Genomic DNA, 11586 nt, shown 5'->3' on the forward strand with positions numbered 1-11586 from the left:
ATTTCTTGTCTGTAGTTAAAATTTGAAACATTTGAAGAGTTGAAGAGTTTTTGAGATTATCAACATGATGGGACCTTCATGTTTCATAGTGAAAATAATATTAAATAAAAATTCAATTCGTTATTTCTTTATGATATATAGAATACTCGGAAGCAGTTGAACAACCCAACGAGAAAATGTTAAACACGTTGAACGCCATATAACATTTATCACATGGTGATGAGAGAGCTGTTTGGATTATTTTCATATTATAAGAGAGCTTATACGTAGTATTTCTTACCGGTACAATGGTGCGCTTATTCACCGTTACTCGCCAATTATTTAGCTTGTATGACGCATATTTTGCATGTCGAGAAAGTATAGTTCTTGACTGGGGATGGTTAAAATTTGAAACATCGGGAGAGTTTATGAGATTATTATCAACATGACGAGACCTTCATGTTTCATAGTAGGCGCACAGTGCAGAAGTCATGTCACTTGTCTTTATCTGAGCAATATGTAAATGTTACGCAGATAAATGTGTCAATGTGGGTTGTTAGATGTATGAAATTTTAACCTGTTGGTTAATAGTTGTGTTTATATTTGTGTGTTTTGTTTGTATGTTTGCCAGATCGTTTTACGAGATGGTGTGTTTGTTGTATGTGTAAAGGAAAGCATAACATTATACAGTTCTTGTTTTTGTTATTACTTTTAAGAGCAATAACTAGATCATCCCCCCATCCCATTGGTTGCGACTGTGTCAGGATATTACAACTATGCTTGCTTATTACGCCTATTATATTATATTGGAAAGCCATGAGGTCGCGGAGTTTGTGCCACATTTAACGGTGTATCAGTATTCAGGAAAGTTTGGACTTGGTCTTTTGACTAAGCATTTCAATCTCACAGAATTTTTGAGACGGTACAGACAAGTCATACCACTTGTCTTTATAACGCTATGTTACGCAGATAAAATCGCGCATGTTGATTGTTATCTATAGATATAATGGAATTTTCACCTGTTTGTGTCTTTATTTCTGTGTACAATGCTTGCTGCTTATCATGTCTAATACATGTATTGGAAAGCCACGATGGCGCGGAATTTGTGCTGCATTTAACGGTGTAACCGTATTGAGGAAAGTTTGTACTTGGATTATTGACTAAGCATTTCAATCTCACAGAACTTATGAGACGGTGTAGACAAGTCATACCACTTGTCTTTATAACGCTATGATATTTATACGCAGATAAATTCGTCCATGCGGATTGTCAAATATGAAAATTTCACCTGTTTGTGTTTTTACTTGTGCGTACAATGTATATATATCCCCATTAGGGGTCATCCCACGAGACCGACACCCATGAGTCATACGGTCCACAAACATAAAAAGTAGGTCCATGAGTCATCATACAGCCCATGAGTTATACGGCTCACGAGTCATACAGCCCATGAGTTCGACACTAAACACAAAAGGCTCCCGAGACCGACACTAAGCAAAGAGAGCCCACGAGACCGACACTACACAATAAATATTGAGGCTTACGAGACCGACAGTACGCAAAAGAGGCTCACGAGACCGACACTAGGCGAAGAAAGCCCACGAGACCGACACTAGGCAAAGAAGGCTCACGAGACCGACACTAGGCAAAGAAAGCCCACGAGACCGACACTAATAGGCAAAGAGGAAGGCTCACGAGACCGACATGATGAACAGCGCCATCTACATGTCAATTACAAATATGTACCTGTACAGGGTGTTCCATTAAGGGGAAAATTACATACCATACTGACGGGTGCAATTTCGTTACGCTGTCGAGCGAGAGATTGTAACTGATAACATCACCATCTACATATCAACGACATTAAGTATGTATTTGTACACGTGTGGCTTTTAGGGGACAGTTCTGTCACGCTACGGGGAGCAACATTGTTACCAATTTTTTTTTCGTTTTTATGAAAAATGATATAGGACAAGAACGATGAATGGTTTAATTCTAGATGCCATCGTGCTATATCTAATAGGCTTTCCTAATTTCTAATTTGACGATGGACAGGATCTAATATTTTTTCGCCCTTTTTCTTTCTCGCTTAAGATATGTAGGCGTCATAAGATATCCTATACTGTCTACTTATAAAGGCCTGCTTAGAGTTTAATTTGTAATTTTCTCTTTAACTATGATGTATGAAATTCAACGAATGAAAACTTTTTTTTTTTAATCGCAGCGATTCACCTCGATTTCAGTGGCTTGTGTTTGTAAAACTATTCTTCTCAAAACGGTACATTTTTCATGAAATAGGAAAGTTGTTTTCATGGATGCATCTTCTTTTTCCGAATTTTCAACGCTGCCTTAATTGACGAGTACATTATTTTCTGTGAATTTGTACCATTTCAACGCCTTTACAGATGACTACCCCCCCCCCCCATATCATGTAAAGCAGGTGTGCGTTTCAACACTGACCATTTTGTGACTAATTTTCTTGTAGTGAACTTCATTTCATGCCTGAGTATTTTTTCTAGTTGGTTGATCTGAAAGTCCACATCATTTTTATTATTTTTTTTCTAAGAAGGTGTATACCGGCATGGGCTTTTCAGATAGGGAAACGAGGGTGTTTTGGCATTTTCGAAAGCAATGTTGAAACATCTCATGCACTTTTAATGAATTTTGTTTCTTTTTTCACAAACACTCACATACGCAAACACAATTAAAGATCTTGAACCGTTCAGGGGGTGAGGGAGGGCAATTGACGAGGTAATACCTTAGCAACTCTCCTTTTCCATCTCTTATACCTTCTTTATGCCATTATTTAGACACCCTATACAATTGATTAGTCTATAGGTGGCGCATGTTCATCCTGTCGGTCTCGTGTGCCTTCTTTGCCTAGTGTCGGTCTCGTGAGCCTCTTTTGCCTAGTGTCGGTCTCGTGGGCCTCTTTTACCTAGTGCCGGTGTCGTGAGCCTTTTAAGCGTAGTGTCGGTCTCGTGGGCTTTCTTTGCTTAGTGTCGGTCTCGTGAGCCTTTTGTGCGTATATATAGTGTCGAACTCATGGGCTGTATAACTCGTGGGCTTATTTTACTTGATGTCGAACTCATGGGCTTTATTTACTCAGTGTCGAACTCGTGGGCTGTATAACTAGTGGGCTGTGGACTTGTGAGCTGTATGACTCGTGGGCTGTATGACTTGTGAGCTGTATGACTTGTGGGCTGTATGACTCGTGAGCTGTATGACTTGTGGGCTGTATGACTCGTGAGCTGTATGACTAGTGGGCTGTATGACTTGTGAGCTGTATATAACTCGTGGGCTGTATGACTCGTGGGTGTCGGTCTCGTGACGTGCACCTGTATATTATGTATGTATGCATGCTATACGTATATTGTTTTGCGAGTTTGTGTGTTTGAGGGATTAATAAACGGTATCACATTCCTTACGTGCAAAGGGCATCCCCGTATCTATACAGCAGCAATGCCAGAAATGTGCAAGATATGATTTTGAAAGCTGAGCAGTTGTCTTAAAAAACAAACAAACAAACAAACATCTCGGAGTTCACACATTCATTTGCTTATGTGAAAATGTCTTGGTAAGACATCGTATCTGATCAAAACAGAGATTACTGTAAGATTTGGGGCTATTATAGGCCCTATATATTGAAAGATAAAACTGTTAAAAATGGGAAGTTTGACTTAACTATAACTTTTTCTGAATTCAGATGTCAGAAAATGATTGGAAAACAGTACAGATGTTTTACAACACTGGTAAAACTTTTTTTTAATGTTGAAAATGTGATGGTGGTGTTTTCAATGTTATCATCGTGTATACTCTATATCAGGGTGTGTCCATCCAGCAATATCACATTATGTCCAATTTGACTACGTGTATATCGTTAATAAGCGACTTCAATCATGCTTTGCAGTGATAGGCTCAGATAATGTGCATGTGTGTGTACGTGTGTATGTGTGCAATATCACACAGCTTCACAACAGAAACTGGGCATACGGATAAATATTCAAAAAGAACAACAACAACAACCAAAAAAGCGAGCATCCAAGAAGGAATTGAAGTGAGATATCATTTATCCATCATAGATCATCGTTATGATAGACTTTCACGTAAAGGTTAGCCGCAGTGCGAAACCCAATGACTAAATTTTAACCAGTGAGGTTTCCCACCTCCTTATTTTGACCAAAATAATAATATACTCTCTAAAAGAAAATCGAGTGAAAATATTCACTCTTAAAGGAGTGAATACAAAAAAGTGAATTTTGAGTGAAAATGTTCATTTTCAGTCAACATTCACTCCAATTTCACTCTTAATTCACTCTTTTTTGTATTCACTCCTTGAAGAGTGGATATTTTCAGTCGATTTTTTTTAGAGAGTAGGCCTTTACTGGGATCAGTGCTATAAATAGATTATCTTTGTCAAATGTTTGTGACGGAAACGATCTTCTAAGTTATGATTTTTAGTTCATTTTATTTCGCTTCATATTCATTTTCATTTTAGCAAAGAATGTAAGTTCACTAAGCATCAAGCACAAAAACCCCCAATGTACATGTTGTATATAATATCCATAAAAAAAGAACATGAACAAACAAATATGTGATGTCTAGATGCATGATATTTACAAAGTGATAGACCCTATTGAAAATGTCGAAAATGAAAAAGCTTAAAAGTTGCAGAACTTGTAATGATATGCGTTGCCCTCCAAATAGTAAATATTATATTTTGGATCAAAAATTTGTCTTCCATTGATTGGTTAAAAGACCTTCACGTGATTATAGGTATTTTGAACTATTTTAGAGTGTTGGTGTGTTTGACACTCCATGAAGTACTATTTGCAAAATGACGTCACTTTTATGACGACATTTTGCAAATAGTATATACTATTTGCAAAATGATGTCACAATCACCCTTCTTTACAATCAAGTGTACGTGGTCCGTCCACGTCCGGTCCCGAATTCTAGTGTTCAGGTTTGCAGCGGCCATACGAGCGCTTGGATACATGCGACGGGCAACTCTGGCGGTGCCACGGCTGCTACGTTTTTCAATTTCCGGTCTCTCGCACTGTTGCGTATTGCAGGCGCTGCGCTGCCGCCGCAGTGCGGCTAAACCTAACTGCGACCAGCCCCAACACGCAGTGTTGCAGTGTAACTGTGTACACGGAGCGTCCCGGGGTTAGGCTAAGCTTATAATGATTTTCACTTTTTATTCAAATTTTTGATCCAAAATATAAAACAAATATACTTTGCCTAGTTTCGAGTTTCTTGTTAAAACTATGGGCCTCGGTGACTCCAAACTAGCACTATTCACTTCGGGGCTGCGCCCCTCAGTGAATAGTACTAGTTTGGAGTCACCTCTGCCCATAGTTTTAACAAGAAACTCTCAAGGCCAAGTATATTTGTATATTAATAGGCACATAAGAATGTCATCATGTGCGGGCAGAAAAGCGTTACGTGCCAAATGTGATAACAAACACAAAATTGACGACAAAACAAAAAAACTTAATCCCTTGACAAGGTTGCCATCGTTTTCTTTTATATCAACTTTTATTAACAGAAAAGAAAACGTTTATATTGCGCTTTTATTGATTATAAAAAAGCACTTAATGTTGTTATTGATAGGAAGTTTTGTGGTTTTAATAGTCTAAAGTGTAGGTGTGGATAGCAATATCCTAAATGTTGTTCAAAATATTTCTATAAAAGTGCGAAGTCTTGTATTTTAGCCAATGTACGATGTCTGACCTTGTCACTTGTTATGTAGGAGTTAGACAAGGTGAAAATATCTTACCTTACTGTTTGTCATTTACCTTAATGATTTTGAAGAACATATTTGCATGCGGCTATCCCAATTTGAAATTGTTACTAGTATTTTACAGGGTATAAAACGTGACGGTTTTAGAGCTCATGTGATGTTTCGTATGTCGAACCAAAACAGAAACATTTGATACGCGTGTAGGCCTACTGGAAAACTAATTTGTAAAATCTAAGGTAGAATGTCCTTTCGGATAAAGTAAAACATTAGATTTTAGGGAATTTCACCTGATTTCACGAAAAGAAACGACGATAAAATAAATTACGCTCCTACCCGCGCTCCTATTGAACAAAATTGACAACCTACGGACCAACGGACACAATACTATGCATGCGGCGACCAGCCGACTTCTTGGAAGCCCCGCCCACAAAAGGCACTCAACCACGTGTGTGCTCCGAAGAGATTACAAAACTCGTTGGTGTAACACGTTACATACAAGTACAAAATGTACTGTACAATACTTGTGCACTGCATTCGTATTCGTGTCTCGCGCTTCCTGACGTGAACTGTAGGCATGTTGGCACTTAACCCCGTCGCGGGGCGCTGTAACACAGTAACAGCGCCCCGAAGCATCCCATGCGATTTTTAGGAAGTACTGCGACGCGTACAATTCTGTCACAAACTCACCGTTCAAAACGACACATGGATTCGCAACAAAAAGCCACATGTTGTAATACCATAATGTTGAATATTTTAGCCGACTATGTATTACTCACCATTACCTCCGAAAACAAGAGAAATCGCCATCATCTTTGCTGGAACCCCACTCGACACTATCGACACTGCCGCTCGCCATTTTGAAAATATCACGTAAGTAAATTGATCTGGGCATGCGCAAATGAATATTCATGTTTACGTCATCTGCCATATATGTACATATGTACAATGTTGCTCGTAGTTCTCGGACCATTCATAGCTATCAGTATCATCATCATGGAGTTCAAAGATGCTATCAAGGAATTAGAGGAGGAGGCTGGAATTAAGTTTAAAGAGGAGCAGGTAGAAATAATGGAAAGCACAGTGAAACAGAAGGACACCTTAATGATATTGCCAACTGGGTTTGGCAAGAGCGTTTGTTTTGGTTTCCATCACCAAATCTTGGATAAAGTGAGTATGCAATGGCATCAATAAGTACAGTGAAAGTAGCAAACTGAAGCCATACAGGGTACTAGTTATGATTAGATATTTCAAATCATGATAATGATAATCATTATATCACTATCATAATCTTATATAATTTATCAAGCAAGGCAGGTTCTGATGACATATTAATAATATTAAAATATCGATCAATTAAAGCAAGCATGGTTATGAGATAAGGAAAAATGATTATTGATTGAACACGAATAGAAAGGCTTGCATTATTGTCACCTTCCCTCCCCAGGTATATAGTATCACGATCATGAGAATGAGTACTAGGGACATGACATAATAATTTAGTGCTTATTTTATTCCTAATGCGAATGAGAAGGAAGAGAATAAGTGTATGAATATGCTTGTACATTACCATCACCAATACATAAAAGGTGTATCACACACTCGTATGTATAAATAACAATATCAATATGAAGCTATAATTGAGTGTAGGGCCTATAGTGTTATTAGATATAGTGTCGATAATAGTGCAAAAAAAAAGACACTAAATGTTTTGAAAATGACATAGGGAGCAGTGGAATACAATCCCCATGACCATATGGATGGATCTGAAAGGGTTACTTTCTAGTTTTTCATTAACCAATCCATCATACCTTTAAGATGAAAGCCAGTCTAAAACTTTATCTATATTTCATGAGAATGAAAAAAAAAATCCAGGAGAACACTGCAAAAATGATAAAATCAGATTTTAAAAAAAAGGAAATAATGACATTCTGATATAAAAATTTCGGAAGACACTTCTTGTCCCATTGCTATGAATGAATGAATGAATGAATGAAGAAAATGAAGGACTACTCAGAGTCAACTTTATTGATCTGTATATCACAGTACATAGAAATTTAGCTTCCAGTTCATCCAACTTGTTACACACAAATAATCATTAAACACACATGCGTGCAGACACACACACACAATCAAACAGCAAGTGACATGCCCGAAAGAAAAAGACAGGAAAGGATTCCCATACGGTGGAATTCTTTGAAAAAAGAAAGGTCTCTTTAATAAATAATCAAACAATCCTGAAACATTGAAAATAGACAAGACATGTATGTAACAGAAGTGTATTCAAATCAAATCACAGCAGATAATAAACATGAAGCAAAAATGAATATGAGTCCCCAAGAAGCAGAGCTTGTGAGTGTAGCCCATTGTGAATGTACAACATTTTACAGTGTGAAAGGAAACTTGATTTATAGATGAGACATCTGGGACATTGCCCCTGCAGACTGTTAAAAAACAAACAAATAAAGAAACAAACAAAGAAACAAACATACCCTCTATCATGAAAATCACCTGTTATTTTCTTAATCCGTCATATCTCCAGATGTTCATTATGTGTGCACTTCCTTTATTGCAAATAAATAATGAACCACACATTCAAAATGTGCTTTAAAAACGAAATTAATAAGTGCCGGTAGGCCCGATAGTAAATCAGCGCCCAGCATGCGTTCTGTTTTTGTTACATCTCATGAATATTCATTTCAGATCTCAGCGAGCCGTCCGGGTTATTTTCCACACGCATACATTGCGTATTATAGTATGTGCTACGTTTTATCCATATTCGCGCATGCGCTGTGTAAGTCGTACCACAATACGAAATGCGGTAGGACTTTAAAACCCTCGGATAAACTCTTTCACAGGGCTCTCAAAACAGATCATATTGTAAATCGACTTCGCCTGCTGTGATTGTAAGTATCTTATCTAAGAGTAAGGCTACTAATTTCAGTATAAAACCCTGTATTTTGGTCTCTGGTCACGTAAATGCTAAGCCATATCAGGTGCTTCCGTGACAGGATAGGCCTTGCTGTGCGACCCCTTTACGGTACGTATTTGTCCGTATGGGGTCGCTGCTGCGGTTAGTTGGCACTCTGACCTGGGTGTTGGGAATCTGTTAGTGTTACAGCAGAACTACTGACCAAGACTCCAAGAGCCGGATAATTGAACCGTAAAATCCAGGATTGCTAAGAGTTGTTGACCTAGGCTATGTCGTGCTGTGGGAGTTATGACCTGGTGGACTGGTGGCTATATTACTAACTGTAAGTAAAAGGTTGTGCAATTGTGGACCATACCCAATAAGGTAAGTAAACACGTCAGTAGAACTGTCGAATATAAATTAAATAGGTCTAGAGCTACAAACCTAAAAGAAAGTTGTGCAGACTGGCTAGTCCTGTTTATTGACCACTTCTAGTTAATTATGCAGATCTCATCCACTTCAGTGTTCCTTAAACGCTTAGGCCGACCAGACGCCGTGCTACAAGTATCAACAAACAATCAGCACAAAGTGTAAATAATTCATCAATGATCATGTACTCGATGTAGATGACTGATCGCGCATCATCAACAATTGTTGTTGGTGCTCGATCTGTCATGATAGGCCTCCATGATTTAGATGAACACAATTAAAGTATCGGTGTAGTTTACTAGATTAGGTACCATATCTACCATTATTGACGACTACCAATGGAAAGAGGAACGAAGATTTCCCCTATTAAAGCTTTCCTTGCAACCGAAATCGCACTCTAACTAACTGTTACTAGGTCTATAACTATGCGGTACCCCAGGTACCGTAAAACGGGGTGAATAGGGACGGCGAGGTGAATAGGGACAAAACCGAGAAAAGTTTTTTGAATGTGCATGTTTCATATTTGCTTGAACTTTTTTTCTTATTTTTATCACAGGATGGAAGGACCATCCAACAGTGTCCAGAAAGTGGTCCTCCTGATGTGAAAAATTTTTTAAAGGGTACAGGAGGTCCAAATAAAAATTTTTCAAAAAATCACAAAAAAATCAGGGCGGTCAAAACTTTCCTGCTCCTGTGGCCATTGATTAATGAAATTCGCTGAAAATGTTCATGAATCTAGCCTATTAGGTCCTACAACACGCCTTTAAATATGAAATGATTATTCCAACAGGAATTTGTGACAGGACATTTTTTCTTCTCTTGGGCAAAAAATCAGTTAGACTGGGGTGAATAGGGACACCATGGTGTCGTTTGATTGGCCCTTTAAATTTTCTGTATGATTAACTATTATAATGTCATAAATTGCTCTGAAATGTCTGCTATGTCCAGCCATTTCCAAAAGTGTGAATTTTTATTCTAAATCTCTTGACAAGAGAGCAATAAGATCTTTGGATATGTGGCTTCACTTTTGTATACATAGATGAGAGTGAACTTTGCTGTCTTAACCCTAACTTGAGAAGGAAGGGTCTGGGAACCCCGGCCCCACCCACCCTCATGGCAATTTTTTTCACTGCCTAAGACAGGCTAGGACTTTTCCACTTGTATTTAATGACCCTTTTCTCAGTCTTCTGCATGTTTTAATGCCAATAACACATCTGCTTGGGTCAGACTTATACTATAGGTGCCAGCTTATAATTGCTGTAAGAACTCCCAAAATATCCCCGACATTGTAAGAGTCAAGTTACACTGAATTTAGAGTGTATAAATAAGATTATACATCAGGATTTGCCTCTTGAAGAAGAAGTGGGTTAATATTTGAGTGCAATTCAATGGATTAGTAAAGTTTTGACCTACTTTTCAATCTTGACCTTTGACCTAATGGGTCACATTTTTTTTATATCAGCTCCTTTTGTTGGGCTGTTGCAATTTTTGTTAAAGATTGATTTACCAATGGAATAGATTGCTCTTAAATGTTTGTATATCATTTTTAAACTCTGTAGTTGTTCCCTTAATCCAATTCATTGGATGGATTGAAAAAAAATGCCTCCAAACAGCTTTTTTTGGATAAAAAATAGTGTTGTCCCTGTTGACCCCAAATTTGGGGTCAATAGGGACAGTGTCATTTTATCAAAAAACATACTTTTCCTCCAAATATTTATTTTTTTTTCACAATACCAAATTAAAGGTATTTTAGGTGGACATAAAATCCCCACATAATATTGAGTCTCTGGGCTGCATGAAAAAAAATACAATCATAAGAACTTTAAATTTGTCCCTATTCACCCCGTTTTACGGTAATCAAAAAGTTGGATTAGTTTTTTTTTTTTTTTTTTACACACACTGTCACTGTAGGGCCTAATTACAAAAATGTTACTTTAATGGGTCAACTGTAGTAGGGAGGGTCGTGGCTCACGAGGGTCATCATAGACAGAAAGATCCGTAGACGTCTGTCATGTCCAGAGGAGTCTTTAAAATTTTTTTTTTTTTGACATTATCGTTCTCATGATGATAAGAGGGGATCTGTGAAGCCAGACGCAGTCTCCGCAGAACATATCCCCGACAACCAGATACAGACCAATCTTTTGGTCGAGAGGATCAAAGCTATAGCCATCTATTCTAGCCATGTTTGATATCTGACCCGATAATATAAGTTTATAGAACTGATACCAGGTACCCATGTGATGATGTAGTGATGTGCCCATCATTTGTTAAATTATGCACAGTTATGAAATGATTGTGTAACCAAATGTTAGGCCTACCATTGCTGGCATTATACATGGTAGACAGGAAATTCTGTAGAGTTTTTATATCATTTTCTTGCGTTTGCAGTTCCCCACTGCCTCCGGGCCCGAAGAGGGATTCCACTTTCCAGGAATTTGAGATATACGAGTGTAAACGAGTCTCCGCAGAACATATCTGAAACTTTAAATACAGCCCAGGATGATCTTTTTGAGTTTCTGTTTAC

This window comes from Diadema antillarum, unplaced genomic scaffold (assembly GCF_040938485.1).
Source record: "Diadema antillarum isolate AM-2024a unplaced genomic scaffold, OU_Dant_1.0 scf00000152, whole genome shotgun sequence".
NCBI classification, from domain to species: Eukaryota; Metazoa; Echinodermata; class Echinoidea; order Diadematoida; family Diadematidae; genus Diadema; species Diadema antillarum.